The sequence below is a fragment of the Rhagoletis pomonella genome, unplaced genomic scaffold (genome assembly GCF_013731165.1).
Source record: "Rhagoletis pomonella isolate Grant_MI unplaced genomic scaffold, Rhpom_1.0 Rhpom_scaffold_00001, whole genome shotgun sequence".
In the NCBI taxonomy this organism is placed as follows: domain Eukaryota; kingdom Metazoa; phylum Arthropoda; class Insecta; order Diptera; family Tephritidae; genus Rhagoletis; species Rhagoletis pomonella.
The window spans coordinates 37,418,807-37,428,346 of record NW_023458555.1 but is presented as its reverse complement, the minus strand read 5'-3'; positions in this window follow the sequence as shown (position 1 = coordinate 37,428,346).

The following is a 9,540-nucleotide window of genomic DNA, read 5'->3' as shown; positions in this document are numbered from 1 at the left end:
TCAAGCGAACGGTCACGTTTTATTTCATCTGCGCAAAATCTCCTACACAAACTATGAAAAAGCATCTGCGATGCGCAGACTGAAAACGAAAAACCCGCCAAGCAAAAATCTATTTAAAGTAAACAAGCCCCCCGCTGCATCCCTTTTTCAGTAGTTTCGAACTAGTTCAAAATTCGCCAGATAAGATCTAGTTTGTTCTGCATCCCTTTTTCTATAGTTTTGAAGCAGTTCTAAATTCGTCATTTTAGATCTAGGTTTCTAAAAATGTTTTTTAAAAGTAGCACATATCGCTGCTTTTGAACTGTTGGCGATCTAGTTACTATCGAACTGGTTCATTTTTGGCGATAAAGATCTAGTACGGAACTACAAATTTGGTTCACCAGTTCGTACCCTGCAGTAAAATTTAGAGACAGTCTCTTAAAGCGCTAGTTCCGCCCTACACATTTCAGAACCATCTCTGATCTAGTGCAAAACGGCTGCAGAGAGGGACAGTTAAAACTTTCGGTATGTTACTTCTCACTTCTCGTACAATACGAAAATAGCTCATCGGGTAGACCTCCGACTCTAACATCCTTGGTCACGAGTTCAAATCGCGGTGGAGGCAGTTGTGATTTTCAGATTTAAGAAATTTAAATTAATGAGTGCCACTTAAAAATTGAAGAGAAAGTCATCAAATTTAATATAAAAAAAATAAAAAAATAAATAAAAATTTAATAGAATTCAATCTCTAAAAGAACAGAAAAAACGAAAAAATATAAAAAAATCTAATAATCAGAATTTTTTAAAATAAAAAACTTATTGTCGCAGATGTGTCCAAAATCGAACCAGTGCAGAACTAGTTCAAAAGTTCTGCAGAGGGGGGGCAATTTCCACTTCGTAGGACATCGCCATGTAAAAAGAGACAGTTGAAAGCATTGCGTTGGGATAGATCGAGAACCAGTACCGCCTCTTAAGGGGCTAGTTCTGCGCTAGTCTTGAACTAGCGCGATTTACTGCAGGGTAGTTTCCCTACAGGGCACATTCACACACACACACACAAACATACACTCGTGCCATATCCGCACAATATGCAGTGCATGGCCAACATGCAACACAGCGCCATTTACGTCAAACACTTTTGTGGCAACTTTAAGACAACAAGTACCGCACTTAACCTCATCTTTTGAAATCAGTGCTTGAAAAAAAAGTGGAATGGGGATAAAATTATACATCAAAAAATAGAGAATTTTCGCAATAGCCAGGCGCTAGCTATGAAAAGAAACATTTTGAAGATATTTTTGTATAGTCATAAGCACTCAAGCAGCTGGCGACGCGCTTCCTCTTTTTCACTCTGCACCCCCTTCAAGCGATACTGTTGTCCCGTCAGCCATCTTCATCTCTGCATTGCAGGCAACGGGCTTTCTTCGGCATTCAGCCTGCTTGAGTCCCTTTAACAATTTTCCACACTAATATTTTTGAACATTACCTTCGGCCGCTATACTTTTCCTTTTCAGCGTCATGTTCTCGTATACATATGTATGTATGTATGTACATTTGTGGATACACTTTTCCTTTCTATTTTTAATTTAATATAAGCTTTTTGTGTATTTTCTATTTAATTTGCAAACTTTAGTTCGCACTTAAATGACTTTGAATAGGCGCGTCTGTCGGTAAGTGAGTGTTTTGCGCGCTGTTGCGGTTTCTAGATAATTCTGCTATGTGTATAGTTATTTCATTTTTCAATGTTTTAACTAAAAAATTGTATGTATAGAAAAGCTCAGCAGCTTTGGCACCTCTACCGCCCTGTATTTCGAACGGCAGTATCTGTGTGAAATAAGTAGGGGGTGGCGGTGGCAACGGCATTCATTGTCGATTGGGGGCAGCAAGCAATTTGTCTCCTTGACGCGGAATATTTCAAGTGCGAGATTATCACATCGTGTAATGCAGATAATTTAATAATTGAAGGAGGAAAAAAAGAATATCTCTCAACTTTGCAAATGTTGTCGCCGTTGTTGCTGAAGTGAATAAGGTTTGCTGATATGTGTGCTTTGATTTGTTGATGTTGTTGTCCATGATATAAATATGTATACAATGACGTACCTACGTATGATGCATATAAATACCCTGTGGGGAAAATCTCTAGTTCTGAACTGGGGCGCTTCTAGTACTTTTGGACCCAGTAATGGTTAGCGATAAATCTCTTTTGCATGCAAGCAAAGTGTAAATTGCCCCCCGCTGCATCCCTTTTTCGATAGTTCCGAACTAGTCCTAAATTCTATAGTTCCATACCAGTTCTGAAATCGACAGACGAAAGAAAAAAGTATCATGATTTTTCAATGTTTTTGGTTCTTCCGTGTGTGCGATTTTAAGTTATTTTGGAAATGTGTTTTCAATTTGAAATTAAATTTGTTTGAATGATTGTAAGAAATGTACGTTTACATACCTTTAGCTGTAGCTGAGTTTGCAGAGGTGCTCGCTGTTATTTCTTAGATTCCAGACGGTCCCAAGATGTTGAAATGTTAACACAAATTTTAGTTTTGTATTACCAAGCTATGAAAAAGCATCTGCAAAGCGCAGAATAGAAGCGTATTTGAACGAAAAAGCCGCCGAACACATATCTATGTAAAGTAAACAAGCCCCCCCGCTGCATCCCTTATTCGATAGCTCCGAATTAGTTCTAAATTCGACAAATAAGATCTAGTTCGTTCTGCATGCCTTTTTCTATAGTTCCGAACCATTTCTAAATTCGTCACTTTAGATATCGATTTCTAGTGAAAAAACTGAAATAAATTAGTTTTTTAAAACTACCACTTTTCTCCGATTTTGGACTGGTTTGGATTTAGTTCATATCGGACTACTTAGTTCCTTTTTGGCGATAAAGACCTAGTACGGAACTACAAATTTGATTCACTAGTCCGCGGTTTCCCTGCAGGGTATGTTCGACATTTTGTTTGTGTTTCTATGCGTGTGACGATAAATGTAAACGGTGAAATATGTGAAAATGAGTGCACTTCTTGACTGGGTTGTTGATGTTAATAGTTAGTTTTCACTTAAAAATAATTTTACAAACTAATAAACTGGAGTTTATGGATATCTGGGCTTCCATCCATATTAGGGGGCTCGAAAATTTAACTGTCCTCAAATCCTTTGGTAAAAGTGAAAATATATTGTATTAAGAGTGTAAAATATTAATAGTTTTTTTTAATTGCAAAAAATATAATTTATGCAATTAAATATGAAAACACTGAACTAATTGGACAAACACTGATTGGTTTACTTATTATTATGCATGCATTACAAAAATTGCAATTAAAAGAAGCTAAATATTTTTGATATTTTTAAATAATTTTGTTTTGATCTGGACGATTTAATCATATTATTATTATCATAAGTGAATAACAGTAAGTCTCGCCTTCAGTTTGGTAATTATAATATGTGATTATTAATTGTCGAATTGTAATTATTATATGTCGAAAAAAAGAGATGCCCCTCTTGTCTTCTTTCGACAAAAATTTCTCGTACATCACCGTGCGATGAAAACCAAAAAGTTTTAAAACACACGAAACAATCAATATACTCACAAAACTAGGAGCCAAGTATAGTATAACTGCGTTTTTAATTTTTCTCTCTGACGTTAAGATTTTTTTAGAGGACTTGGAAATTTCTAGGTTATGATTGAATAAAAAAATTATTTAAAAGATCTGGTGCATTGGGCATCAATTAAAAGGAAAATTTCTGTAGAATAGAAAAAAATTAATTTTTGGTGCACCAGGACGAATAAGTGTCGAAAATGCCATTTTAAAAAACTTTATCCTTGAATATTCTTGGAAATCTCCAATATTTATTTTTGAAAAATATATATGTCAAGGACTAATATGTTAACTACCATATCCTCGAATTTCGTCCTTCTAACTTTATTAGTTTTAGATAAAACAAAATTTTACATACATAAATAGAGATACGGGAATCATTACACTGCAGTACAGCACTCGGTTGGGTATTATACCAAACCATTTTTTTTAAGAGATTGAGTCATAGGTGAAAAAGTAATTTCTCCGTTTATCGAAGTTAGCCTCCGAAATCGAGATATCGTTTGTCGGCTTGGGCCGAGACCAAAAAGCCAGTTGCTTCTCTTCTGCGCGAATTTGCGCCAGTTAATTATACCGAGCGCAAACAGGTCCTTCTGCACTTCCTTCCATTGCGTTCGTGGGCGCCCTTGCTTTTGTTGTCCACCTATGGGTGCTGAGTCGAATGATATTTTCACCGGAGCGTCGTCATCCATGCGTACAACATGTCCAAGCCAGCGCAATCGCTGTATTTTTATGCACTTAACTATGTCCATGTCGTTAAAAAGCTCATATAGTTCGTCATTATATCTTCTACGATACCCGTCGTCCACGAAAACAGGGTTTTTGTGCAAACTTATATTACAGGTGCTATAAGGGGTAGAGGTATACGCCGCCGAGCCACGCCGCCGCCGCCGCCATTTTTTGTCATTCCTCACGCGCCGCCGCCGAGTTACGAAAATATCGGCGCGGCGGCGGCGGCGGCGGCGTTCGGCGCCTAAGGAATTTGGACAAAATTTTCATGATGTACGTACATTGAATACATCGTTTGAAGGAACTAAATATTACTTGTATAAAAACACAATTTTACGAAATGAAAATTACATTTTTGAATTAGTTTTTTTGCATAATTTGGACCACTGGACAAGAGTATGATCTCCTTTATTTTTTCCAAAATAGCATAACTTAGAAAAAACATAGGTAACATATATTTTGACGACAGCGTTTATTACAGTTAAATTAGGGTCGAATACTGGTAATCTAACGATTATTTTCCGCAGTAGACAATTCTTTTCTATACTACAAAAATACTACTTTTTTATACACCTACTACAACAACAAGAAACTTATAACACATCAAAAACTTTAGCTCCAATATCTCAGAAAGCAGTTTTAATAGAAGCGGCCTCTTTGCATCTAACTCCTCAATTATTGAAGATAAATCAAAGACATGTTGATTTTTCTATGTATTTTTTAAATATTTTTAACAAACACTTTTTTGCTAATATTTACATTCGTAAGTTATTTTATTCTGGGGTCCCACATACGTATACAAGTACTAGGTGGCTGTGTGAAAATTACGTTAGCATTCCTTAGTGGTGGTCAAACCCCAGGAAGGTTTTGCTCCCTCGCATCGCTATGTTTTCTACACAGGGTTAAAGTTCCCTCTTTATGGTAAACATTAGTATTATTTTTCATTACATTCGGTTCTCCTTAGAAAAATTTGGCGCTTCATATTTTAGTGGAAGTTTTAACCATCTATAAGCCATTTTTTTCAACAGTGGGTCAAAAAGTCCCATTCTGGTTCGAGTTGATAAGACTATTGCAAAAATTTATTGAGAGCGGCATAAATTACCCCAATAACTAAACTTTAAACAATTTTTTTTCTTTAAATTTAAATAGTACATACGGATCTGGAGAGAATATAGAAATCCGTGTGTGTATGTATGTATACACCTCAGACCTTCTTCTGTTCGCCCATCAATCAGCGCCAGACACTCAGCATTTTAATTCAAGTAGGAAGTAACAATATTTAAATTTAAAACTAATTCAATAATGAAGTAAATAGAATTATAATAATAGAATAATTGGCATGGCGAATGCCTAACGCTGACGAGTTGAAATGATAAGATTAGTAGCCTCATGGCTCTTTGAAATCTACCTTATGAGAAGTAGCGCCGGCGTTTCCAGACGCGCCGGCGTCGCCGCCGCCGCCGAATCTTTTTGACGTTGACCACGCCGCCGCCGCAAAGCCTGTCGGCGTAAACCTCTAATAAGGGGTCAAAGTCGGGTCTTCGAGAAATTAGAAACCTTATATTTCAAACGATTTTGAACTGATGTTTTAAATTGGTATCATTGTAAACGTGGTTAAACCTCCTTTCTTCTGATATGCACATATATGTATACTTGGTATGTAAAAATTTCAGAAAAAACATTTAAAAGAAAAAATACATATTTTTATAAAATAAAAATATTTTAAACTAAAAAGCTACTAACCGATTTAAAAAAAATGTATATCGTTTTAAACAGGGACGTGAACCGGATGAAAAATTTGTTTGGTTCGGTTCAGCGGTTCGAACCGTTTTGCACTTTTGGATTGGTTCGTCAAAGCGGTTTTTTGGTCTTTGAACCGGCGTTTCGGTTCGGTTCAACGGTTCGAAAAACGCAAGCTTAAGTGTCAAGTGCAACAACGCGCAAGGTTAAGGGTCAAGTATCTTTCAAATGAGATGGGTTGCCTTTACATATGATATTGTCACATGATGGGTATTACCATGTTTATCAAAAAGAAAAAAAAGTGATTACATTTATCTATTGAAAATTGGTTGAAACCAACCTTTCAATCTTTATAGAAAGTGGGTTGCTTTTCGGTTCGGACCAAACATTTGTGGAAAATTTCGGTTCGGTTAATGTTTCAGTTAATACTTATTCGTCCTGGTGCACCCAAAACTTAAATTTTTTTCTATTCTACAGAATATTTCCTTATAATTGATACCCATATTGTTATTCTGCAATGCATCGAATATTTTAAATAATTTTTTTGTTCAATCATATTCTAGAAACTTCAAAGTCCTTAAAACTATATATAATACTATATTTGGCCCCCAGTTTTGTGAATATATTGATTTTTTCGTGTGTAAAATTGACTGACGCACGGTGTATTGTACAAATAACCATGATACAAAAAAGAAGGTAGTTCCATTGTCACTTTTTCTTCGCCATATTAACAACCTGACAATTAAGTAGATTGTGACATTTCGTGCTACCGTATGCAATATCTAAAATCCTCCAAATTTTATTATTAATTTTTTATTTATTTACAAACATTTTGTTCTTAGAATCGAAATTCGAACTAGTAAAAGGTACTTTGTTGAGTACGGCTCGGTTATTTGTACAATAATTTTGGGTTGTTGTGTCACAAGACTTAACCCAAAGCAAAAAATTTTAACACACACGTGTGGTCAAACAATTAAACGTTAGTTTAAAATAAAAATTTCAAGGTTTCAGATACAAATTTATGAATAAATTCGGTTTGAAATATGGACCTTCTTGTAAAAATTACTGTGGTCAGCGTAGCCGGAGTTGGACTGATGATAATTAATTTTGTCTAAGCGCTGCCGAAATTTTACCCAATTTGTCAATGGGTCCGTACCTCCGTCTCCGCCCATCCCAAGTAACCGAACATTTCCCTTTTTGTATTTTAAAGAGAATGCTCAATAAGTTGGTAATTGTGTTTCTAGTTTTCATTCTAACAATAAATCACAAATTTTGTTTCACACCAACTCCAATATTGAGTAAAATATATTTTAATTTTATCCAAAGAAATAACGATATTGTCGAAATATACTAGAATTGGATAATACTCACTTCTCTGAAAGTCATGAGGCCTATGGGTCCCAAAGTAAATTCCGTTTTCACGTTACTTGAAAGACATGTACAAAGATAATATCGAAATGTGTAATTTCAGTGTCCCAATTATATGAGAAACAATCTTATCCGATATAGAAAACTGTAATAGTCCCGGCTAGCTACATTGTGTAATAATCAGATGACATAATGACACTAAAAAATTTTAAAATATGTTCACTAAAATTTTATTAATGTAAAAATAAAGATTTTGGCAAGTAGTTATCGAATTTAGTGTAAAATTTAAACGTTTTTAAGATAAGATATTAATAATTTTTAAAAGGTAAATGTTAATACAACTATCTTATTTATACTCCCAAATTTAGGATTTAAAAACCCCTCTACCAAAAAACTTAAATTGGGTAACCCCGCTTCGATTTTTTTACAATTGAGCAATTGTCAAAAATCTGCTTTTTAATCAAAAAGTTGTTTATTGAAACTACCTTCTTTTTTGTATCATGCAAATAACTTCGAAATATACGAAAAGCAATTACGGAAAAGTATGCCATGGATTGACTTGTTTCGTTGAAGTTGAATAGATATATATCTCCAATTGTAGAGTCCCAAGAGAATAGTGCATTTACCTATGACTCTTCGACATAATGGAATTAACTAAAATATTTACATATGTGACCTGGTCTACGGAAAGGTGGCTTAGGTGTCAAAAAATCAATTTTCACTTTTTGGTTGATTCGGATGGAAGATGAGATGCTTTTTCACGTGGTGAAAAGCAGAAAATCCTAACTTGCTTAGAAGTGTACTAAAAATAATAATAATATTAACAATAATAATAATAATATTAATAATAATAATAATAAAACTATAATAATATTCCGACCAAGAACAACACTTACTGGACCAACAACAACACTTACTGGACCAACAACAACACTTACTGGACGTCCGGCGCGGAGAACAATTAACGAGATAATGAGAAACAGCTTTTTCACAGAAAACTAGTTTTCGCACGTAAGCTCCCTTTTCGTAGACCACGTCACATATATCTAAAAATTTATTGCACGGCCCTACTTTCGTATAACGGTAAATTTAGAAACCCTGAAAAATGTGCTTCTTCGGTGACTAATGAAACCATTCCGCTCCAGTTTTCACGAATACAAAAATGGACTCAAAACGGGCGTTGCTCAACTAAATTTTGTTTGTATGTATGCGGTGGAAATGTGAAAATGCTTTTACTGTTCTAAATTTTCAAATCGCTAAAATGGAAACCCGAAAATGATGGTGTTTGAAAGAATCATGTTACTTTTTTCCTAGTATAGTCAATTACTTTATTTGACAAGTTGACCCCAGCCGACAGCTGCTCTCTCGCTAATAAAATTTGACGAAACACACTCGCTATTGAATGCCATGATCTCAAAATAAAATTTCGAATCGAGTTGCGTTCGATATCGAATGCTGCGATTCTCGCCCTGTTAAATTTGAGTTGTTTTCGTATTTTGTTTTACTTCGTATTTGAAATTAAATTTTGTAATACAGATAAATGTGATGATGTAGAAATAAATAAAATAAACTGAAGGCAAAGATGAAGAAAAAGACGAAAATGAAAACAATGAGAATTACATTAGAAAAGGGTAACTGAAGGGATTGGAAAACTTATTGACATTTTACGGTAGGAATCGCAATAAATTCGGTAATAAAAAAATTATAGAAAGTTATCAATTTATCGAATCGGCGAAGTTTATAGTTATCGAAAATTTACCCAGTATCTAACGTATCGAATTATTCAAATTGATCAATGTTTATTAAATTGTTGAAATTTATCGACACAAAAACCTAGTTGTCGAAATCTACGGATAGTTATCGAGCTATAAGACTTTATGGGATTATCGAAATTTGTAAAGTTAATGAAATTTATTAAGTTCAATTACCAATATTTATAGAGTTAACGAAATTTATAGAACTATCGTAATGCATCGAGTTCTTTGAATTATGCAGTTATCGATTTTTATTTATTCACTGACATTTTCGATTTAACGAATCGATGTTTTTGGAATTTTCAAAATATATTGAGCTATCAAAATTTCAAGGGCTATATAAGTTTATCAGGTTATCACTACTTATCGAAATTGATCGT